The sequence below is a fragment of the Sciurus vulgaris genome (assembly GCF_902686455.1).
Source record: "Sciurus vulgaris genome assembly, chromosome: 5".
NCBI classification, from domain to species: domain Eukaryota; kingdom Metazoa; phylum Chordata; class Mammalia; order Rodentia; family Sciuridae; genus Sciurus; species Sciurus vulgaris.
This window is the reverse complement of record NC_136465.1, coordinates 101563539-101589494: the sequence shown is the minus strand read 5'-3', so window position 1 is coordinate 101589494 and position 25956 is coordinate 101563539. Positions and strand designations below refer to the sequence as shown.

Below are 25956 nucleotides of genomic sequence, written 5' to 3'. Positions count from 1 at the left end.
AGTTTACCAATTCCTTGTCTGAACTTTTTTGGAAGAGCTATTTTGGATTTACATAAATAGACTTATAATCATGTACCACTTTGTCCACAAATACAGAAATTAAATGTAAAAACAATAAATCATTTTTGACATGTACAAAATTTTTTTCCAAACATAAACTCTTCAGATTCACTTTTTCACTCAGGGTTGTCAATATCTATTTTTTTTTTTTTCCATACAGTAGTGTCCTTTGTTCCATTTAGAACTTGGGTGATGTAGCATTTCATAAAAGCATGTTCTATCTATTGTTTCTTGTGTTTTCTTCAAAGTCTTTGACACTCACAGCTCTAGTTTGATGTTGCCATTATCTTGACCTTAGCAGGCAGAATCAGGCAGAGACTGTACCTGAAGTACAGTAGCACTTCTTCAGCTGTATGAGGGATTCTGCCTTCAGAAATGCTAAAATGTGAAAAATTTTATAATTATAAAATTAATTATAATTAATGACATACAGTTAACACTTTCCTTACACCATCTGAGAATAAATTCTTGGTTGGAAAAGAGTTAATTGTAATAATGAAGACTTATATAAAAGACTCACAGGAAACAGAAGTGAATATGTAGTAAAAAAAAAAAAAAAACCTTTTCTAAAAATAATAGCAAAAGAAGAACCCATAATGGAAAACATTGATAGACTTATTTGCATTGTGATTTTGAACAGGAACTTATCTAAATGCCTCTATTTCCACATCTTTAAGATGAGAACAGCGCTACCTTCCTCACAGGTTGTTTTGGGGCTTAATGGAATTCTTGTATCAAGAACATTGACTAATTCTTGGTATGTAGTAAGAGCTATATAAATTTGAGCTCTCTTTGTTATTTTCAAATAAAATAGAAGACTGATATTTATAAAAACATCATATACATCTTTACAAAGTGTAAAAATTTTCCACATACATATATAAATCTGAGTGTGCCCCAAATAAAGATGTATTTGCTCTTTGGGTTCAATCACATTTAAAATACAATGAATTAGACATTTCATAACTATAAGAGACATCAGTTTGTCAGCTTTTAACCTGCCTTATGAATCCTATTCCTTTTAGGCCCCAAATTTTTAGATACTGCTACATGGCCTTTGCTATTTTCTTGGATGCTTAAAAATGTAAATTTCTGGGTACCTTTTCTCACTCATATTGGGTGACTGGCAGTTCCAGGGAGATATGAATGCCATTTAGGTTTGTGTTTTGAGTGTGTATGTGTGCGTGTGTGTGTGTGTGTGTGTGTGTGCACATGGGTGCAAGTAGCAGCCTAAAACTAAGCTGCTTCTCATGCAACTCTCTTAAGAGAGTTGTCTTAATCCCTCTCTTAGTACTTCACAGAGTGGGAGAGCAGAGGTTATGACTGATAATGAAATCCACTGGCAGCTTTCACAGGGATTAAGCCCATTATTATGCAAAGTTTCTATCTAAGCAATCCTATTAGAAGGTAAACAAATCCTCTCTCTTACACACATTCTCTGTCTAAATAGATCTAAACAAGGGAATGAAATTAGCATATTTTACTCATGCTCCTCAGTGCAAACATGTAACTAAGTTAACATAGGGAACAGTGCACTTTGGCAAAGCTTACCTAGAAATAATGATTACAATATAATATTCTCTATTCCCCTAAGTTGGGGGAAGTTTTGTGTTATGGCATCAAGAAAATTTCAGTCATTATGTGGGGGTTTCTGTAAGAATCTACCTTAGTATTAAATATTAATTAATTCAAAGTATAAATAACAGATAAAATAGGCCTAGATAAGATTAACAGACAAATAATAAAATTGGGAATATATCTAAAATATATGTGATATATAGAAAGAGACCATTCATATAGAAAGAAATCATAGAGGCAGTCGCAGAGCAAGCTGGTGGGTAAGTCAGGCCACCTACATCGCAGAGGTAGGTGGCAGACAGCTAACCCACCCAGTCAGCAGGCCAAACACAGACGTCATAACTGAACAACGCGGCCTGACCCCTGCACCTAGGTTGGTGCCATCACTGGTTGGTTGCAGTTGCGGAGAGAGCTGGTGGGTGAGTCAGGCCACTTGCACCAGGGAGGTAGCAGGTGGGCACCCAACCAACCTGACTTGCAGAGCTGGGCGGGGGGTAGCCAACCAGCCCAACCACCAGGCCAAAGACAGACGCCATCACAGAACAACCCCTCCCGACCACCACGCTGAGGTTTGTTGCCATCACACAGCTTGCCAGAGGCTTCTTAATAGGCTGGTGCAGGCATTTTGAATTACTCCTGAGGTCCAGGCCATCATCATTGGAAGGGCAACTCCCTTCCTGAGACACCTACAGGAGGCTAGAGGACCTTTGACAAGACCTAGGAGCCAAGAAGAGGAGGTATTGAGAGACTTGGGACCAACTCAGACCCAATGGGGAATTTACCCCACCTGAATGCCACCACCCATAGAAGGCCAGCTTCCGAGTGGAGCACTGCATTATCATGTTCCTCCAAGACTTCAGGCTACTGAAGGCTAAGAGGTGAGTTATTGCAAAATTACAGAGACAATATTAGTCAAGAGGAAATCTGCAATATCCCAGAGTATTACTACAAGAAGGGTAGATACCTGAACAATATGAGAAAATAAGGGAAGAAAATGTCCCAAACAAACCTAGATGGTATAACAATAAAATCCAATGAAAGCATGGCAGAAGAAATGTCAGAAAGGGAGTTCAGAAAGTACTTAATTAAAATGATCAGGGAAGCAAACGAGGAGATGAAAGGGCAAATGCAGGCATTGAATGGTCGCACCAAACGACAATTAAAAGAACAAATACAGGAAGCAAAAGATCATTTCAATAAAGAGTTGGAGATATTGAAAAAAAAAAGAGACAAAAATCCTTGAAATGCAGGAAACAATAAACCAAATTAAAAACTCCATAGAAAGCATAACAAATAGGATAGAACACGTGGAAGACAGAACCTCAGATATCAAAGACAACATATTGAATCTTGAAAACAAAGTTGACGAAACAGAGAAGATGGTAAGAAATCATGAAACAAAACTACAAGAATCATGGGGTATCATGAAAAAGGCCAAATTTAAGAATTATTGGGCTTCAGGAAGGCTTAGAGAAACAAACCAAAGGAATGAACAATCTATTCAATGAAATGATATCAGAAAATTTCCCAAATCTGAAGAATGAAATGGAAAATCAAGTACAAGAGGCTTATAGGACTCCAAATACACAAAATTACAATAGACCCACACCAAGGCATACTATAATGAAAATACCTAACATACAAAACAAAGACAGAATTTTAAAGGCTGTGAGAGAAAAGAATCAAATTACATTCAGGGGGAAACCAAAACGGATATCAGCAGATTTTTCAACCCAGACCCTAAAAACTAGAAAGGCCTGGAACAACATTTTTTCAAGCTTTGAAAGAAAATGGATGCCAACCAAGAATCTTATACCGAGCAAAACTTACCTTCAGATTTGATGATGAAATAAAATCCTTCCATGATAAACAAAAGCTAAAAGAATTTATAAAAAAAGCTGGCATTACAGAACATTCTCAGCAAAATATTCCATGAGGAAGAGATGCAAAACAACAATGTAAATCAGCAAAGGGAGGAACTACCCTAAAGAAACAACCAAATGAAGGCGAAATCAAGTTGTGTCAAAAAAAAAAAAAAAAAAAAAAAAAAAAGGAGTCAAATGACTGGGATTACAAATCATATCTCAATAATAACCCTGAATGTTAATGGCCTGAATTCATCAATCAATCAATAAAAAGACATAGACTGGCAGATTGGATTAAAAAGAAGGAACCAACAATTTGCTGCCTGTAAGAGATTCATCTCATAGAAAGAGATACCCACAGACTAAAGGTGAAAGGATGGGGAAAAACATACCATGCACATGGACTCAGCAAAAAAGCCGGAGTATCCATCCTCATATCAGATAATGTGGACATCAAGCCAAAGATAGAAAGGATAAAGAAGGACATTTCATACTGCTTAAGGGAAGCATAAATCAGCAAGACATAACAATCATAAATATCTATGCCCCAAACAGAGGTTCATCCATATACGCCAAACAAATCCTTCTCAATGCCAGAAATCAAATAGACCACAACCCAATAATACTAGGTGATTTTAACACACCTCTCTCACCACTGGGCAGATCCTCCAAACAAAAATTGAACAAAGAAACCATAGATCTCAAAAACACAATCAATAATTGAGACTTAACAGACATTTATAGAATATGCCATCTAACAAAGAATGAATACACTTTCTTCTCAGCAGCACATGGATCCTTCTCTAAAATAGACCATATATTATGCCACAAAGCTACTGTTAGCAAATACAAGAAGATAGAGATAATACCTTGTATTCTTTCGGATCATAATGGATTGAAATAAGAAATAAATGACAGAGTAAAAAAAAGAAACTACTCCAACATCAGAAGATTAAATAATACACTATTGTATGATGAATGGACAACAGAAGATATAAGGAAGGAAATTTAAAAAATCTTAGAGGTAAATGAGAACAAAGAAACATCATATCAAAATCTCTGGGACACTATGAAAGCAGTACTTAGAGGAAAATTTATTTCATGGAGCTCATTCAATAAAAGAAGTAAAACTCAACAAATAGATGACCTAACACTATGGCTCAAAGCCCTAGAAAAAGAAGAACAGAGCAATACCAAAAGTAGTAGAAGACAGGAAATAGTTAAAATCAGAGCTGAAATCAATAAAATTGAAACAAAAGAAACAATCAAAAAAATTGACAAAATAAATACTTGGTTCTATGAAAAGTTAAACAAAATTGATAAACCCATAGCCACACTAACAAAGAGAAGGAGAGAGAAAACACAAATTACTAAAATTTGGAATGAACAAGGAAATATCACCACAGACATGAGTGAAATACAAAACATAATTAGAAGCTATTTTGAAAATCTATACTCCAACAAAACAGAAAATCTTGAAGACATCAACAGGTTTCTAGAGACATATGAATTACATAAACTGAACAAGGAGAACGAGGAGGAAATAGATCAATTTCAAGTAATGAAATAGAAGAAGTCATCAAAAGCCTACCAACAAAGAAAAGTCTGGGACCAGATGGGTTCTCAATCAAGTTCTACAAAACCTTTAAAGAAGAGCTCATTCCAATACTTCTCAAAGTATTTCATGAAACAGAAGAGGAGGGAACCCTCCCAAACTCATTCTATGCAGCCAATATCACCCTGATACCTAAACCAGACAGAGACACATAGAGGAAAGAAAATTTCAGACCAATATCCTTAATTAACGTCAATGCAAAAATTCTCAACAAAATCTTAGCAAATGGCATACAAAAATATTTTTAAAAGATAATGTACCACGATCAAGTGGGTTTTATCCCAGAGATGCAAGGTTGGTTCAACATCTGGAAATCAAAAAATGTAATTCACCACATCAATAGACTTAAAGTCAAGAATCACATGATTATTTCAATAGATGCAGGAAAAGCATTTGATAAAATACAGCATCCCTTCATGCTCAAAACACTGGAAAAAATAGGGATAGTGGGAACATTCCTTAACATTGTAAAGGCCATCTATGACAAGCCCATGGTGAATATCATTCTAAATGGTGAAAACCTGAAAGTATTCCCCCTAAAAACTGGAACAAGCAGGGATGCCCTCTTTCACCACTTCTGTTCAACATTGTCCTTGAAACTCTAGCCAGAGCAATTAGATGGACTAAGGAAATTAAAGGGATACGAATAGGAAAAGAAGAACACAAACTATCCCTATTTGCTGATGACATGATTACATATTTAGAGGAACCAGAAAATTCCACCTGAAAACTTTTCGAACTCATAGAGAATTCAGTAAAGTAGCAGGATATAAGATTAATGTTCATAAAGCCAATTAATTTTTATATATAAGTCATGAATCCTCAGAAAGAGAAGTTAGGAAAAGTGCATTCACAACAGCTTCGAAAAGAATAAAATACTTGGGAATCAATCTCACAAAAGATGTGAAAGACCTCTACAATGAGAACTACAGAACACTAAAGAAAGAAATTAAAGAAAACCTTAGAAGATGGAAAGATCTCCCATGTTCTTGGGTAGTAGAAATAATATTGTCAAAATGGCCATACTACCAAAAGTGCTATACAGATTCAATGCAATTCCAATTAAAATCCCAATGATGTACCTTACAGAAATAGAGCAAGCAATGATGAAATTCATCTGGAAGAATAAGAAACCCAGAATAGCTAAAGCAATACTTAGCAGGAAGAGTGAAGCAGAGGGTATCACAATACCAGACCTTCAACTATACTACAAAGCAACAGTAACAAAAACGGCATGGTATTGGCACCCAAATAGACAGGTAGATCAATGGTACAGAATAGCGGACACCGACACAAACCCAAATAAATACAATTTTCTCATACTAGACAAAGGGGCCAAAAATATCCAATGGAGAAAAGATAGCCTCTTCAACCAATGGTGCTGGGAAAACTGGAAATCCATTGTAACAAAATGAAACTAAACCCCTATCTCTCACCCTGCACAAAAATCAACTCACAATGGATCAAGAACCTTGAAATCAGACCAGAGATCCTGCATCTTATAGAAGAAAAAGTAGGTCCAAATCTTCACCTTGTTGGCTTAGGATCAGACTTCCTTAACAGGACTCCCATAGCACAAGAAACATAAGCAAAAGTCAATAACTGGGATAGATTCAAACTAACTATCTTTCTCTCAACAAGGAACTATCAGCAATGTGAAGAGAGAGCCTATGGAGTGGGAGAAAATCTTTGCCACTCATACTTCAGATAGAGCACTAATTTCCAAATATATAAAGAACTCAAAAAACTCTACACCAAGAATACAAATAACCCAATCAACAAATGGGCTAAGGATATGAACAGACACTTCACAGAAGAAGATGTACAAGCAATCAACAAACATATGAAAAAATGCTCACCATCTTTAGAACAAGAGAAATGAAAATCAAAAGTACACTAAGATTCCATCTCACCCCAATTAGAATGGCGATTATCAAGAACACAAGCAACAATAGGTGTTGGAGAGGATGTGAGGAAAAAGGTACACTCATACATTGCTGGTGGGGTTGCAAATTAGTGCAGCCACTCTGGAAAGCACTGTGGAGATTACTTAGAAAACTTGAAATGGAACCACCATTTGACCCAGCTATCCCACTCCTTGGCCTATACCCAAAGGACTTAAAATCAGCATACTACAGAGATACAGCCACAACAATGTTCATAGTTGCTCAATTCACCATAGCCAGATTGTGGAACCAACCTAGATGCCCCTCAATTGATGAATAGAAAAAGAAACCCTGATATATATATACAATGGAATATTACTCAGTCATAAAGAATAATAAAATTATGGCATTTGCAGGCAAATGGATGCAGTTGGAGAATATCATGCTAAGTGAGATAAGCCAATCTCAGAAAACCAAAGGATGAATGATCTCACTGATAAGTGGATGATGACACATAGTGGAGGGTGGGAGGTGGGCTAGAGTGAAGGAAGGAGGGACTCTATAGGGATAAGAGTGATGGGAGGGGTGGGGGGAGAAAAAAATCACAGAATGAATCAAAAACTATTACCCTAGATAAATGTATGATTACACAAATGGTATGCCTCTACTTCATGTGCAAACAGAGAAACAACATGCATCTCATTTGTTTACAATAAAAATGAATTAAAAAAAAGAAAGAAAGAAATCATAGAAATGAAAGAATAAATACCACACCTAGAACAAAATGAACACAAAGTTTTGGGGGAAAATTAACATAAATAATATTACATATGTTAAGTATCTTAAGTTTTGCATTTCCATAAGTTGGCCTTGTTCCTTATTTATTTCTCATCATATATACATGTATGTTTTATGCATATGCATATATGCATATATATATATAAAACATCTCCCTGTTCCTCTCTCCTTTCTCCCTACTTTTCTTCATCTGTCTCTCTCTCCCCATATATTTGTGTGTGTGTGTGTGTGTGTGTGTGTGTGTGTTTGTATTTCTTAAAGGTTTTGTATACGCCAGGAACTATTCTAGGCACTAGTGATAGAATAAAGGAACTCTGTCGCACTTCTAGGTAGCTTAGTTTCCAATGAGTATAATTCCACTGGGTATCTGGGTCCTATGCAAAACAAATTGTTTTTCACCATGCAGTATCTCTAAATACTCTATAGCACCTAAGATGTTTCCTGGAATTTCTAGAGAAACTAGGAGGCTAGGAGGTCTATTTCCAGATGATGTACAGGAGGGTATAACTTTATTGCAAGTTTAGTAAATCATATTTGATTCAGTTAATGGCGCTTCAATGTAATTCCAAATTTTCTATAGTAACATGCATTACTTATACAAAACAACCAAACAAAAAGAATTGCTGTAAAGAATTGTAACAAGGTGTTAGTTAATTTCTATGGAGTGATCAAATAAAAAGCTGTGGAGGAGTTAAGCAAACTTAAAATGGGATAGAAATAATTTGCTGAAGTTTGCGGGAAGAATTGAGGAGGAGGCCTTTTAATGTAGATAAGAGCTATACACAAAAGTATGAAATCAGAAAAAAAGTGTAAGTGTATTCTGGAAACACCAAGTAGTTTAGTTTTGCTGGCGCAAAGGGAAGGTGACCAGGAGTACTATTGTTCAGGATTCAGTCAGGAACAGAGAAATGACATTACATGAAAGGCAGCTGAAGAGAACTAAATTGGCCATTGCCTGACGCATGTATTGGCATGGAGGTTGACTGTGATTATTTTGAATTTTATGCAATACTCTGAACAAAGTTGAGGTGGGGCAGTGACAAGGCCTAAGTGGAGAGAGAGGAAGACTGGGAGAAAGAATGCACAAACATGACTCTATCCTCACATTAACAGTATACCGCAGAACTTTCTCTCTCTGATAATAAAAGATTCTTCTTTGCTGGATCATTAATAACTCTAGTATTAAAAGGAATAACACTTTTCCTAAGTAAAATAAGCTAAAAAAAAAAAAAAAAGTTTCTTATTTAAGACACGTAGGTGTCTCCTATGACCTCAACACAATGATGCGAAAGTAGGTTGAACCCTAAATCTAGAGCATGGTGATGTCCCACCTCCCAAGTATCTTAAGTTTTGCATTTCCATAAGTTGGCTTTGTTCCCTATTTATTTCTCTATCTCTGTGGGATGGTTTCCTCTCTTCTTCTCATGAAATAACCATGTGATTTACTAGACATAGGCCTTTGATGGCTCCTGAGTTTATATATAAAATGTCTGGGAGAATTGAGTTACCCTATACTCTGCTAATCCTAACTATGTACAGTGCCCACCATTGGACATATCAAATTTTGCAGGAGAGAAGTTTCAAGTTGAAAAACAGAATTCTCAGGAATGTCTACAAGGAGAATCAAAGGAATGCCTCCAAAAAGAGTGTAAGTGTGAGCTTGGGATACAATTCAGTGACATCTAATACACTGCTGTAAACAGAATCTCTTTTTACACTTAGTTTTACTTCCATGGTATAGTAAATACTTCCCCTTAACGTATAAAATTTAGTAAGAGAAAACCCTCTTTTCCTTTTTCTAGTTTTTAATTTTACTATTAACATTTCCCCATTAATCCTAACTTTTTGTCATCTCTGTTGCAATCTGGACTTTTTTTCTGTGTCTTTTTCAGAGTGTGATAGAGCCTTCAAGAAATTGATTAAGGCTGAAAATCATGCAATTATCACTTTCTGTCTTTGCTTGCTCATAAACCTCTTAACATATCTAAGCTATCAGATTTTTAACAATATCATTAGACTTGTTTACTATATTCAGTTTATATTCCATTGTCATCCCTGGGTCTTTTCTTATTTTTTAATGTACTTCTTTAATTTGTGTTTGTGGTTGTTATGGTTTAGATCTTTAATGTCCCCTTAAAAGTTCATGTTTTGAAAGTCTTGTCTCCAAGACAACACAGTTCAGAGGTGGATCTTTCAGGCAATGATTAGATCATGGAGGCTGTGGATTAATCCATTTGATGTATTAATAGTTTGAATGTACTCTGGGTGATAACTGTATGGGGCATGGCCTTGGACTATTGTCTCTGGTCCCTTCTCCTTTGTGCTTCATAGTTACCATGAGCTAAGAGTTTTCCTCTGCCATAACCTTCTACCATATTGTTTTGCCTCACCATGGGTCTAGAGCAATGGAGTCTGAATCTCTGAAATCTTGAGACCAAAATACACTTTTCCTCCTCTAAGTTGTTCTTGTCAGGTATTTTGGTCATAGCAAGAAAATGCTAAATAAAACAATTTTTTTTTTTTTGGTCAGTTAATTTTTATTTGAAGAACAGCTCTAATACATTATGTCAATAAAGATTAATTTAAATTATTTTCTTATTTTCTTTATGTCCTTGCATTTCATCAGCAATGTTGAGGAAGATTAAAAAAGAAAGTAAGGAAAATTGACCCTGGGCATGTTCCTTATAAATAATATTTTATTAGCTCTTTCTGTTTGTCATAATGTCATTATTATTTAATTTAAATTTAGCAAAAGATTAGTTTAGATTTACTTTTTCAGTTTTCCTTGTCCATTTACTCCTCAAACTAGAGCTACTTAACTTTTTTCCTTACCCCTTCATCAAAAAACAAAGAAAAAAACTTCTAATGATCAATAAATAACTAATGGGAAATTTTATACCTTTCTTGACCTTCCAGCAGCATAGGGCAAGTTGAGATCATTCTACTTTATAGTATAAAAACATAGTCAATATTAGAAAACATTTAAAATATAAAGTTCCATATAAGAGTATTCTAGGGCTGGGGTTGTGGCTCAGTGGTAGAACACTTGCCTAGCATGTGTGAGACACTGGGTTTGATTCTCAGCACCACATAGAAAAATAAATAAATACAATAAAGTGGTTTTTTTTTTTTTTTTTTTTTTTAAAGAGTGTTGTATTCTGGCATTTAATTTTTAGGTCAACCATACGATAAGTATTCTTGGTTGAAAACCAGAAAGCCATGAGTTCATTTTTGAATGGGTCAACAGTGTTCTTTACATGAAATACAGTACTTTCTTCTTCTATAGTTATTATTTCTAGTGTACTTTAATAATAAAAATATTAATTGAAAAGTATTGAGAATTAATGATTACAAAGTTAGTAGACTAGAGAGCTATTCTCTTGCTTACATTTCAAGCATGCAGTTTAGCTCAGATCTCAAAGACCAAGAAGGCTGCCTCAGAGGCAGCACATTAGTGCAGATTAGAGGGATTGGTTGGGAAGACAGAACTACTGCTGTAGTTGTACCGTGAGACATGAATCTTCTCATAACCTTCCAGAGACCTGGGCCGACTCCTTATAGGGATTTTTTTTTTTTTCTTCAGAGATGAGCTACTGAATCAGGTACATAGAAGAATTCACAGTTTTGTAAACTGGAGTTTGAAAGTTTCAGTGGCAGGTGCTTTCACTATTGGGCGAAGTCCTATCTCATAAAGCAGTCACAGATGTTTTTAAAATTAGAAGGCTATTGTGACTCATTTGATACAAGGCTGATGCCTTGGTTCGAATGCCTTGGGTGATGGCAAAACCCTAATGGCAGTAGCAATATATCAAGCATGGTTTAATAACTTCTAAACTGGAGTAATTAAGCTAATTTTTAGGTTATGAGCTTGAATATTATTACCTTTCTTCTATATAGATTGCCTGCTTTCCAGGCAACATATTGGTCCTGAGGATTGAAATGTTAATAAGATATGGATTCCAATGTCACAGAAACTCATGATCTCACATCAGATGTGGGTTTGTGAACATCACACAAGTGTGCATGCAACACAGAACTCTGTAGAACGCATTCCTTTCAGTGAAAGCTTCACTCAAGAGCTCAGCCTTGAAAAAAACATCAATGGAACATTCCACTTAGAAAAAAAAAAGAGTAATGGAGTTTCTGAGAGTAAGAATGATGTGCATAAGAGTACAGTGGCAAGACCATGTTAAGAAATATTTGGTAACATGCAGACATTTTAGTGTTCTGGAAACAAAAGACAGTGAAATGAAACATCTGAAAAGAACAAAAGAACACCTGACATTCTGCCTTTTCCAATAGCATCACCCACTGTCCATAAATTCCACAGCCAAGCACAAGTACTCAGAAGGCAGTATCTAGCACCTACTCTCTAATATCATTAAATTCATCAAATGATAGATTCTATCCATCCTTCATAGCTTCTAAAGTCATGTTCTTGATACCATGTCACATAATAGTAATATTACTGGGCTGATATCATGTTTGAAGGATGGTAGAGTTTAACCAGCTCAGACTATTTTCTGGGAACAAAACAAAAATGAAACAGCCTATTCAAATATATCCAATATTTTTAGCATTGTACTCAAGCTAACCAAGCTAATCAGTCACAGAAAGGTCAGTTTTACTGCTTGGGCAATGCGACAAGTGACACAAGTGGTGACATTTTAAAATAGATTGAATGAAACAGTAGAAAATAACTCACTAACTATGATTCTGTCCTGGCAGAAGGATGAATTGATTAACTTAACCACTATCAGAACATTATAAGACATGAAGAAATCTGTATTACAGAATTTTAACTATATTATATATCATCATGCTAAAGCATTAAAAAATGTAGATTTAGAGTTGAATGTAAACATCCTGCTTCTGCCTTTAACCCACAACTCCAAGTTACTACTTTTCCCTGAGAGGGGGAACATTAGGCAATGTGCTGCCCCTTGTCTGACAATGAAACCGGGTCCTCAAATGGCCATCCCGATATTCTTTAGATTCAGATGCTTTGGACTGATGGGGATCATGAGAAACCCTGTGAATTCCATGAACATGCATGCTCATTAACACAATTCATCTGCTGAGAGATAAGTTTCTTAATCAGAAGCAAGACTGTGGAATAGCATGATGGTGTGCAAGGCAGTGTAAGTCCATTGATGGCAGTTTTGATGCAAACAATGAATGCAAGGAAGGCAAACCTGAATGCAGAGTAAGTGATCCATCCTTACTAAATCTTTACCTATTATAGTAGAAACAAACACTACTCCTCCATAATAGAAGCACTCCAGTGCAAACTACACATCATCAGGTAGCTTGCTGATAAACCCAGGAATGGTACTATATCAAGGACAGAGTGATGATCTTTGTAGCTCACAAACGACATTCAGCACTGGCTGTAGAAAGGTTGACTTGGTGAATGGAAGTGCATGTTTCTAAGCCCAGATGTAACCTTCATTCATGCCACCATGGTTATTTTGTTTATAAGTGCATTGGAAAACCACAGAAACAGCGGGAAAGAGGCTGTTATCCACAGAAGATGCCATCCTATTCACTTATTTAAAAAGCCCAGTATTGAGGTCACCCTTTGATGAGCATTGATATGCAACACAAATATCTTCATGTTCTTTGACCATGTCACAGGGCATATGTCTTTCCCAGACATCCATGTCACCAATTTCCCAATTATGTTCTCTCAGTGACCCACCTATCCAGCCAAACCACTAGCCCTAGACCCTGAATCTATACATTGTCTTACCTTTGACTATTTCTCCTTCAACGGAAAAATGAACAATTAAGAGGAATACTTAGAAATCTGTTCACTGGGGGATGTTCCTTCACCATAGCTTTCCTGGATGTCCCTGGAAGGGTCAGCAAGGTCTTAGTGTCTACATTCAGATGGTAACTGCAATCAGGCAAACCATCACACCACACACCCGATTCAAGTTTTTTTTTTTTTTTTTTTTTTTTTTAATTAGTCAATAGGTCATAACAACATCCCCAAGAAGCCATAAATTCACACTGAGAAAGAAAAGGTAAAGTAGAAAGAATAGAATTTTTGGTAGTTGAATATTTCCTCATACAACTTGAACATTCAGTCTTACTTGTGCCTGATAAAATATATAGCATTTCTATTTGTTGATGGAGTCTCACTCTATCGACACCCAACTTTATGGTTTACTGAGTCAAACAATACCTAGTTCATGATGGGCAGCCTTCCCCATTATCAATATCTCCAAGCAGAGTGGTAGAAGTGTTACAATTTATCAATCCAAGGTCTTTACAATAGAATTCATTTTTAGTATTGTGCATTCTGTGGGAATGGACAAATATTTAATTATATGAATCTAGATTTATATCATACAGATTATTTTACTGCCCTAAATAACTGGGTCACTTATTCATCCCTCCCCCCCTCCAACCCCTGACAACCACTGACTATTTTATCATCTCCAAAGTTTTGCCTTTTCTGGAATGTTACATCATTGAACTTATACGGTATGTAGCCTTTGACTTCTTTCACCAATTAATTAGATATTTTGCCTCTTTATATAAACCATAGCATAAGTCTCCTTATGTTCACAAAATACCTTGCTAGAATTTTTATTGGAATTGCATTGGATCTACAATTTGGGAAGCTCTGACATCTGGATAATATTGAGTCTTCCATCAGTGATGATTCATATGTATCAACTTGACTGGGTTAAGGTATACACGACAACTGGTAAAGCATTATTTCTGGGTATGTCTGTGAGGGTGTTTCTGGAAGAATTTGGTATTTGAATCAGTGGACTGAATAGGGAAGATTTGTAAGTAAGATTGATCTTACTCAATACGAGCAGGCACCATCAGATGAAAAGAGGAGGAGTCTTGTGGACAGAGATACCCACCTTCTGCCACCCTTGGACATTAGAACTCTAAATTCACAGGCTTTTAGGTTCTGGCATTTGTATCAGTTCCCCCTCTTCAAGTTCTCAGGCTTTCAGGTTTAAACTGAAAATTATATCACTGTCTGCCCTGGTTTTCAGCTGGTGAATTGAGCTATGATATTAGCTTCTCTGGTTCTCCAGCATAAAGAGTGCATATTGTGGAATTTCTCAGCCTTCATAATCATGTGAGCTACTTCTGATAATAAATTCCTTCTCATATATCTATATCTATCTATATCTGTATCTATATATTCTATTGGTTCTATTTCTCCAAAGAATCCTAATATGCTATACATGAACCTGAAACAACTCTTCTTTTACTTCTTTTTTTGATTTCTTTCATACATTTTGTCATTTTCCTCTTGTAGATCTTGTACATATTATGGTACATTCATATCTAAGTTTTTAAATTTTTGAATGGGCTAATGTAAATTGTGTTGTGTTTTTAATGTCACATTCTACTTGTTCATTGATGGTATGTAAGAAAGTGATTGACTTTCATGTATTAACCTTGTAATTGTGAACTTGTTGCAATTGCTTATTAATTCCAGGATATTTATTTTCTGTGTGGGATTTTCTTTTTAACATTTCAGATTTTCTACATAGATAAGCATGTCACTTGAAAACAAAGATAGTCTTATTTCTTCCTTATCAATCAGTATACCTTTTATTTATTTTCTTGTCTTCTTGCACTAGCTAGAACTTTCAGTATTCATAATAGTATTGGTCTTAATTTTCTTTTCTCGTAAGACTTGTGTCTGGGTTTGGTAGTAGGTTAATCCTGGTCTTATAGGATGAGTTAAGAAGTAGTTCCACTCCTTCTACATCATGAAAGAGAATGTAGAGAACCAGGATCATTTCTTCCTTAAGGGTTTGGTAAAATTTACCAATGAATTCATCTAGACCTCATATGTCATGCTTTAAAAGGTTATTAATTATTGATTCTATTTCTTTAATAGATTTAGGCATATTCCAGTTGCTATTTATTCTTGTGTGAGTTTTAGAAGAGTATATATTTTAAAGAATAGGTCTATTTAATCTTGCTTATAAAATTTGTAGGCAAAGAGTTGTTCACAGTGTTTCTTGATTGTTTTTTTAATGTCTGTGGGATCTGTAATGATTTCTACTCTTCTGTTTCTGATTTTAGTAACTTATGTCCCTTTTCTTTTCTCTTTTTTAGCCTGGCTTGAGTCTTGTCAATTTTATTAATCTATTAAAAGAACCAGTTTGGGGTTCTATTGATTTTTCACTATTGTTTTCCTAATTTGAATTTCATTGATTTCTGTTCTAATTTTTATTATTTCTTTTCTTCTATTTAATTTAATTCACTTTTCTAGTTTCATAATAGAAAAGCTTAGAGTATTTGTTTTAGGTATTTTCTCATTTTAACAAATGCATTCAAATTATACATTTCCTTCCTAGAACTGCTTTTGCTGCATTTCTCAAATTTTGATAAATTATGTTTTCGTTTTAATTTAGTTCAAAATATTTTAAAATTTCTCTTCAGAGTTCTTCCTTGGCCCTTGTATTAAGTAAAAGTATATAGTTTAATCTTCTCATATTTGGGAATTTTCCAGTTATATTTTTGCTAATTGATTATTACTTTTAGTCCATTGTGGTCTGAGAGGAGACAATGTATGATTTCTGTTCTTTTTAATTTGTGAAGGTGTGTTTTGTGACCTAGAATATTCTGTCTTAGTGAATGTTCCATGTGAGTTTAAGAATAATCTATCATCTGCTGTTGTTGTATGAAGAAGTCTATAGATGTCAATTATATCCAGTTGATTGATGGTGCTGTGTAGTTCAACTGTGTCCTCAGTGATTTTCTGTCTTCTGAATCTGTCCATCTATATCTCCAACTATAATAGTGGATTCATCTATTTCTTCTTACAGTATAATCAGTTGTTGCCTCAGTTATTTTGATACTTTGTTGTTATTCACATACATATTAAAGATTGTTATTTCTCTTGGAGAATTGACTCTTTTATCATTATGTAGTGTTCTTTATCCCTGATAATGTTTCTTACTTTATAGTCCACTATAGCACTACTGTTTTATTAAAATTACTGTAAGCATTGTGTACATTTTTCTAGTGATTTACTTTTAATAAGTAATGTATGTCTTTATATTTAAAGTGGGTATCTCAAACACAACATGTAGATAGGTTTTTTTAACCCATTATGATAATCTTTATCTTTTAATTGGTGCATTTTGACCATTGATGTTTGATATGATAATTGATACAGTTGGATTAATATCCATCATATGTTTTTTGGCAGTGATTGGTCTTTAATAAATTATACTGGTAACTACAGAAGGGAAAGGAAAAGTTGAGTGTAATTAACAAACAAGTGATAACTACATGAGGATCTTATCACTTGATGTAGAGAAGACAAAGCCCAAGACCAACCTTGGGACTTAACTGTTAAAAAACTTCAAAGTCAAAATCTTTAAAGGCATCCACCCAGATACTTCCATGCATATGTCAGGGTCCTAAGTCTTCCCAATCAGTGCCCTGACCTCAGCTTAACAGACTTGCTTCAACTGGCCACTCCCTGACTAAGATAGTAAATCAGAAACAAAACTACATCTTGGAGATGTGAATATGAGGTCACCCTTGAGGATCTCAAGGATGCAGAGGTGGGTTCTCACCACATCTCTATTTAACTCATTAATCTGAGCCCTGCTGAAACGGGGTAGACCCTGGAGAAATTGCAGACAACTGCCAGCTGAATCAAACAGCAACTCACATGGTGGCTGTTGTGCCCATGTGGCATCTTCTTAGGGTGCACGGCATTCAACCACTGACTTAGTGAATGCATGTATCTCCATCTTGATCACAAAAAATAAGGAGTTTCACTCAGTTTCATCTCAGGGCTATATGAACTGGTCCTATTCTGTAAGACTTGGATCTTCTGAACATCTGTAGAAGGTCACATGGATCTATCACAATGATGCCATCATGCTGACCAGGCAGGATTAGAGGAGGTAGACAGCACACTGGTAGCATTGGTAATTCACTTCCACCCCTATGATTCAGGGGCTTTCCATTTCAGTAAAGTTTTTAGGAGTCTGATGATCAGGGTGTGTTAGGACATGTCCTCCAAAGTAAAAGTCAAATTGCTGCATCTTACATCATCTTCCACAAAGAAGGAAGTGGTGTCTTATAGGCCTCTTTGGGTTCTAGCAACACATTTAACATAGAGGGAATCTGCTCTAGCTGATATCTCCTGTGACCAGGTGACCAGCTTAGAAGTTTGTGTTCTGGATAATGAGAGGGTCAACGAGCTTCTTCCCACTGTCTCAATTTCTAGTCAGTTATTTTTCAAGTCATCTTAAGTCTTCAGTACAGAGTGATTAAAAATATACAATCAAGTATTTTTTAAAATTCCTCTACAGAAAAATAAAAATGTAATTTTCTTTCTATATTAAATATGTTAAAATGCTGATAATTTTATAAATAATTATAAAGAGTAAATGCATGATAAATTTTTTCTGATATAGTTTATATATAGGTTAACAACTGATTTTGAAAATATAAAAATTTTACAACCTTTTTTTGAAAAGCATTTTACTTAATTTACAAAATTATCCAAAGTTAAAAAGTGCTAGATATGCCTCCATTTTGTTCCATTTTAAAAGCAACTATAAATATAGTACCTTAAAAAAAAGTTGAATTATAGCATATTACTCATCCTACTTTGCCTGAAAATGAAAACTTGAGAGACTTTCTAGGCACCGGTAAAGATTGGGAAGCTGACTGAGTTCCAAGTCAGCCAAGGCTGCCATCCACACAGAGCCACAACCTGTCTTTGTTCTCAAAACTAGAAGTCTCCTCCCTGGCCCACTCATGGACACTGTCTATCCTTAGTATTTCCTAATTTCCCGGACATACTCTCTGGAAAGAATTCTCATATTTAAATCCTATGCCAGTAAGAACTCTTCTAAAGACTTTGCATTTAATACAAAAAGTGATTAATCTAATTCCAAATGAAGAGGGCATTTTGTTTGGTCACTTGACTTTATAATACTTGTTGAGGTAGCATAATTTTTTCTCTGAAAACTCTGCTGATTATATAAATGGTGGCTATATAGGAAAGGATTCTAGTGCCTTTTCTATGTTCTTTCAGTTGTGAAAATTATTTCTAAGTCACTCAATTGTTTTCTTTATTCCTTCATTCCAAGGCACTTTAGGTTTCCATTCTAATCCATTATTTTTTTTTTTTAATTTCATTGGATATCTCACATCATTTGTTGGTCTATTATTAACATAATCAACCCAATTTTCCATTTTAGACTGAATTGGTCTCTTTGATTAGTTGCATTAGTTCTTCATCAAGCTGAACAACTGACATTTCAAAATCGGTTCCAATGTTATAAGCTTCACCTGGTTTTCCCTTTTTGAGGACAGTAAGAAATTCTTTTACTATATCAGTAGCATAAAGGAAATTTCCTGTTTGAAGCCCTAATCCTGTTGTGTTGCAGTGAAGATATAAATTTTGGAATAACCTTTTCTGGATATTTATGTGGTCCATAAGCATTACTGCTTCTTGTGATGACAACTGGAAACTTATATCCTTCCCAGTAAGACTGTATGAAATACTCAGCAGCTGCTTTGAATGATGTCTAAGGATTGATAGGTTGTTTGGGTAATGATTCATCAAATTCCTTATCAAGACTCCCTCCCCATACTTCATCTGTGCTAACATAAATAAACTTCTCCACTCTGGCTTCATGCACTTAGCAAAACTTGAGTACCATAAACATTAATGTATGTAAACTCAAAGACCTGGACAAATAACAGATCTACATGTGTTTGTGCAGCAAAACGTAATACCATATCTATTTTCTCTGTTTCAGAAAGCAGAAAATGGCCCTCTGTATAAATTTGTAGTTGTATTTTTTAGAAAAGGTTTCATGATTTGTAAAGCTTGCACAGTAATCCAGCTTGTCTAGATTTATAATAATAGAGTTTGGATAATCTTCTACTAAAAAGACAATCACATGTGATGCACAGCCTGGTACTCTCCACCAAGTGACTCTCAAATTAGAAGAAATGATTAATGTACTAATGGGCAATAAATGAGAATCAATCCCCACATTTCCTCTTCATTCACTAGACACTGAGTTCCTTCAGGGTGGGAGAGTTTCCTGTTCATTACTCTTGTATTTATCCATTTAATGATCAATGAAGACCTTCATAAAATGGGCCAGGTACTCTTTCAGGTGCTTAGTGAACAGTGGTCTCAGTTTTCATAGAGTTTACATTATGAAACCAGCATCCCAGGTCACTGTGACCCACTTTGCAAAGCTGCTGGGAACACCTGAGTGTTCTGCCCCACCTTCTGCCAACATCTCCCAGCTCAGCTGTGTCCACCATTTCTTACTGGTTTCTACTTGTTGCTCTTGCTCTTTTTCTTTTTTTTGTGGGTCTAGTTGACACTTTATATGATTCTATTTGCTCTCCACTGTTACATGGATTTTAGTGGTTGCCCTAGAATTTGTAATGTACAGTTATAACATTGTGGTCCACTTTCAAATAATACTATCTTGCTTCACTGGTATTGTATCTTATAAAGGTGAAATAATCATACTGTTCCTTCCCATCCCTTAAATCATTACTGTCATTCATTTAACTTATATAAAAGCATAATAAACATGCATAGTTAAATATATTGTTGCTCTTGTTATTTTGAACAAACTTTTATCTAGTCAATTAAGAATAAAAATAATAAAAGGATTTTTTTAACTTATTCATCTATAATGTTTTGTCATTCTTTATGTAGATCTGCATTTTTGACCTATGTTTTTCTTCTGCATCCAAGGCAAGATATACTGGGGGGGGGGGGGTAGGGGAAATATTAGGGAATGAAAATTATATCATAATATTGTGTGCATATATGAATATGTAACAATAAATCCCACCCTTATGTACAACTATAAGGCACCCATAAAAATATGGAAAAAAAATAAAGGCAAGGTATGTCTTCTGGCAACAAATTCCCTCATTTTTACTGGTTTCAGAAAATACTTCACTTTTGAAGACTAATGTTATAGTTTAGATATTATGTGTCCCCCAAAGCTCATGTGTGAGACAATGCAAGAAGGTCTACAGGAGAAATGATTGGGTTATGATAGTCTTAATCCAATCAATGAATTAATTCCCTGACAGGAATAACTGAGTGGTAACTGAAAGTGGGTAGGGTGTGGCTGGAGAAGGTGGGTCAATGGGGACTTGCCTTTGGGGTATATATTTTGTGTCTGGCAAGTGGAGTCTCTCTCTCTCTCTGCTTCCTGACTATCATGTGAGCCACTTCCTGCCATACTCTTCCACCGTAATTTTCTGCTTCACCTCGAGTCCAGAGGAATCAAGCTAGTTGTCTATGGACTGAAACCTCTGAACCTGGGAGCCCCCCAAATAAACTTTTCCTCCTCTAAAATTGTTATTTTTAGGTCTTTTAGTCACGGCAGTGAAAATACTGACTGAAACAGATAATTTCACAGTGGTACAGAATTCTAGAGTGGTATATTTTTCTATCAACACTTCAAATATTTCACTCCACTCTTCTTGTAGGCACAGTTTCTGAGAAGTCAGAAGAAAATTTTATGTTTGCTTCTTAATGTGTTTTTACTCCAACTTAAACTTTTTTTTCTTTATATTGGGTTTTCTGCATTGTTCATATGATGTGCTTGTATTAAGTATTTCCTTCCCCGTCCCTTTCTCTTCCTCTCTCTCTCTTTCTATCTCTCTTTCTCTCCTTGCCCCCTCTCTGCCCTTCTCCCCAATCTTGATCGTCATTGAGTTTCTTGAACCTGTGTTTTGTTGTCTTGAATTAATTTTGAGAAATTATTATTATTATAAGTATTTCTTTTCCTTTCTCTTTCTTCCCCTCTGATATTTGCTCATTACATATATATTGCACCTTTTGTAGCTATCTTGCAGTTCTTTTTTTTTTTTTTTTTTTCATCTTTGCTTTTATTGCTGTTCAGTTTTGATATATTCTCAAGTTCGGAGATTCTTTCCTCAAACATTTCCAGCCTACTACAAGCCCATCAAAAGCATTCTTTATTTTTGTTACAGCATTTTGATCCTAAGCATTTAGTTTTGTCCTTCCCCACCACCAAAGCTTCGAATGTCCATCTCTTTGCCTGATCTGTTATTACATTAGAGCCCTTATTATTAATCACTGCTGTTCAAAATTACTGATATGAAAACTTCAACATTTCTTCCATGTCTGATTCTGGTGCGCATATTCTATATCCTCAAACTGTGTTTTTGTCTTATAGTATGTCATTTTTTTTTTTTTTTCTGTGTAGCTGGACTTGATCTACTGAATAAAAAAAAAGAAATCTGTAAACAGACCTGTAGCAATGCCATAGTAAGATGTAAGGGGAGGGGATGTGTTCTATAGTCTCATAATTAGGTCTCAGTCTCCTTCTGAGCCTATACCACTGGACTATAAATGTCACAAGTGCATCTCAATGCCGCCACCTTAGGTGGTCTAGGTTGGCTACAGTGGATTGAAGTTGGGTGTTTTTCTTCTGTCTTGTGGAAGACAAGCACCAACTAGAGTTGGGTATTCTTCTTCCTCCAGATAAGTTAAGCACTGATAAATCTCCAGCAACTTAGGCTCTTGTTTAACAGTTTCTCCTGAGAGAAGATCTTCAGCCATAAAGAAGAATGAATTTATAGCATTTGCTGATAATGAATAGAACTGGAAAACATCATGCTAAGTGAAATAAACCAAACCCAGAAAGCCAAAGTTCAAATGTTTTCTCTGATATAGGGAAGCTAGACCAAAATGAGGGGGAGTAAAAGCAGACAGTGGATGGGGGAAGGAATTCCACGAAGACAGAAATGAGATCCGTGGAATAGAGGAAAGAGATTGAGAGGGAAGGGAGGAGGGACAGGAAAAGGGACAAACAGTGGAATGAATCTGACCAAATTTACCTGTTTACATATAGGAATGTATCCCAGTGACTCTCATCTTTACATACTGCCACAAGACACACACACACACACAAAATATATATATATAATAAAATTTATATATATATAATAAAATTTATATATATTTATATATATAGTAAATTTTATTATATATATATATCAATAAAAGAAAGATCATTAGAATTAGAGTAGAGGAAAGGGAACAGGAAGAGCGGAGGGAAAGGGGAAGTACCAGGGACTGAATTCAACAGATTATATTCCATGCATATATAATTATGTCAGAATGAACCCTAATATTATGTATAACTAAAATGAACTAATAAAAATAAAAGAGATGAATTCTTTTATCAACAAACCCAGGTTCAGAAACTCATCCCACGGAGAAACCAGTGTCTCAGGGACAAGTGTTGGAGAGTATGAAATATTTTATTCAGTGGCCAGAGAATGGAGAAGAGGGAACTTTGCTCATAGACTGATTTCTCAACACCAGGGGTGCTAAGGGATTATAGATATAGACTAGGAATAATGAGGGAGAGGTTAATAAAGGGGAAGAATATTCATGTTTCTTCTGGAAATTCAGATCTTCCATTAGTTTGAGTGCCACTTCTTTTCATTCTCTCCATGGTTTGGTGTTTCTGGTCATGGTGACTCGTAGGTGGTAAGTCTTGAAGGTAATGAGAGAGACACTAAGCAAGTCTAGGCTAAGTTGATCCTATATTATAGTTTAGGACAAAACATTTCTCGATAATTATTATGTTGATATGCAATGCTTAGTAGAATCTGACCAAAAGTTTAAGTCAACAAAGGAGACAAACACAAGACAGAGACGACAAGTGTTTTCATCCCATTCTAGTCAGACATCTGTAGACCCAAGTGAAGTATCAGTGTTTTTAGCAAAAGCAGTCTTCAGGTTGCCAAACAGTAACTGAGGCAATAATTTTCATCATAATCCATATGCCAGAGGTGTTACCTACAGTACAATTAGTGAAAGACTAATAATATAGTGTCATTTTTGTGACCTCCAAAGTTAGTGATTTTTAAAGTGAATTTAGAGTGAGTAGAGCCAGAGTTTAAGTTTTTCCTCAACAACACTCTGGCATATTTCAAACTAGTTCCCTTCTTTCTCCTGAAAGCAATAAGAGAATTTTCTCCAATATTTGATGTGAGAACCTCTTTATGCTCCCAGAGAGAAAACTCACAAAAGTGTGGGGTCTGCTGGCATTTCTAACTCTCAGGTTTTCTGCACTAAGCAACCAGTAATTCATCAAACAAAATGCAGGTCTTTTTCCTACTCCATGCTACTTCCCATGGAGTACCTTGTTCATGAGTCTCTGCTCCTGTTAAGTTGTGATTCTGTGACTATTCTTGTCTTTCTCCAGTTTGGGGGCAGTAGTTCTCCCTGTAACCTCACATGTCTAATGGACTTAATGAGTTGTTGATCTTTCAGCTTTTTACTTTTTTTTTAATAGACAAAATGGTGATTTCCAAGTTCTTTATGTGTAGAACTGGAAACTAGAAGTCCCATTATTATTGTTTGCATTGCCCAATAATACCCCATGGGAAAGACACACAATATTCATTCACTCATTCCTTTTAGCAGTTGATGTACATTTGATTGTTTTCACATTTTGACTGTTATGAATAATGCAAATAGAAATATTCATGTATAAGTTTTTGTGTAAACATATGTTTTCATTTCTCTTGAGTAGACCTAGAAGTGGAATTTCTGATTTATGTGGTTGTTCTGTTTAACCTTCAGAGAAACTGCCTGAATGTTTCTCAAAATGGCTGTGCTATTTACATTTCCACTAGTAGTGTATATGGGTTTCCACATCACTATATCTTCCCCAACTCTTAATATCTGTCCTTTTGATTGAAGCATCATAATAGGTCTGAAGTGATATCTCATTGTGGTTTTGATTTGCATTTCTCTGATGACTAATAATGTTGAACATCTTAATTTTGGGAGATAGGGAGGAGTGATTGAACCAAGGTCCTTGTGTATACTAAACACTTTACCACTGATTCACACCCCAGCCCTGTTGAGTGTTTTTTCATGCATTCATTGGACACTGGCACGTTCATAGAAGCTATTTCTATTTTGATTATTTTCCCTTTAAAATTTTTGATTACTTCTCTTTTATTATTGACTCATTAAAATTCTTTATCTATTCTAGATACAAGTTCCTTGTTAGGAATATGATTTTCAAACTTTTTTTTTCCATTTGTGGATTATCTTTTTACTTTCTTGATTATGTTCTTTGCAGCATGAAAATGTTAATTTTGATGATGTCTGTTGTCTTTTTTTTTTTTCCTTTTATTCTTGGTGTCATAACTAAGAAAACATTGCTTAGTCCTAATCCAAGTTCATGGATATTTATGCCTATTGTTTCAAAAAGCTTAATCATTCTAGCTACTACTTTTACATCTTTGTTCCATTTTGAATTATTTTTTGTACAATATAAAATATAACTACAACTTCTTTCTTTTGCATATGCCTTTTCAGTTGTCTCAGCACAACTTTTTGAATCAACTTCTCTCCTTGTTGAACTGTGTTGGCACCCCTGTCAAAATCATTCACTTATAAGTTTGAATATATGGTATATTGAATATATGGTCATTTTGGTATATTTCTGGTCTTTTATTCGATTTCATTGGTGTATATATTTCTCCTCATTCCAAGATCAAAGTCTCCTGATTACTGTAGTTTTGTAGTGTTTTGAAATAAAATAAGCCTTAATTCTTGTAATTTGTTCTTTTTTTTAAGATTGTTTTGATCAAGATCCTTATATTTCCAAGTCCCTTGAATTTTCATATGAATTTAAGCATCAGCTTGCCAATTCACAGAAAGAAGACTACTGGGATTTTTTTATTGAGATTATGTTTACTCATAGTTTTATTACCATTTTCTCACATAGCAATTTAATTTACCTCTATAAAATTCTTAATATACTTTGTTTTGAAGTAAAGTTATTTATAGCACAGAGTTTTTTCCCTTATTAGATTGTGAGGTCTATGACAATAGAAGCTGTTTCTTATTCTTTAAAAAGTTTTAAAGTCTTGCAAAGTTCTCAAAAATCTTTCTAAAATGTAGATAATTAAAAGTATTTAACTTGTAGAAATCTTTAAAATTAGGACACATTGAATACTAGTTAATACAATAGTTTTGATCTTCTTCAAAAGGTAATTGTGTAAAATTGATTGTTAATTTGATCAATTACTGTCAAATAAGTGCATGACCTGGTTGGTCTTGCAATAGGTATGAGATGGACTTGGGAAA

At 35.1% G+C, this 25956-nt stretch overlaps 1 long non-coding RNA gene and 1 pseudogene across 3 annotated transcripts in view; one reads left to right on the top strand and one right to left on the bottom strand.

Moving 5' to 3' along the window:
* Positions 1–25956, top strand: part of LOC306660863 — a 66043-nt gene that overhangs the window by 34756 nt on the left and 5331 nt on the right. The window lies entirely within an intron of this gene.
* Positions 18305–20105, bottom strand: LOC306662265 (dTDP-D-glucose 4,6-dehydratase-like; annotated as a pseudogene). The gene is made up of 2 exons: positions 20068–20105; positions 18305–19832 (listed from the first exon to the last, which is right to left on the bottom strand). The product of its transcript is annotated as a dTDP-D-glucose 4,6-dehydratase-like (transcript).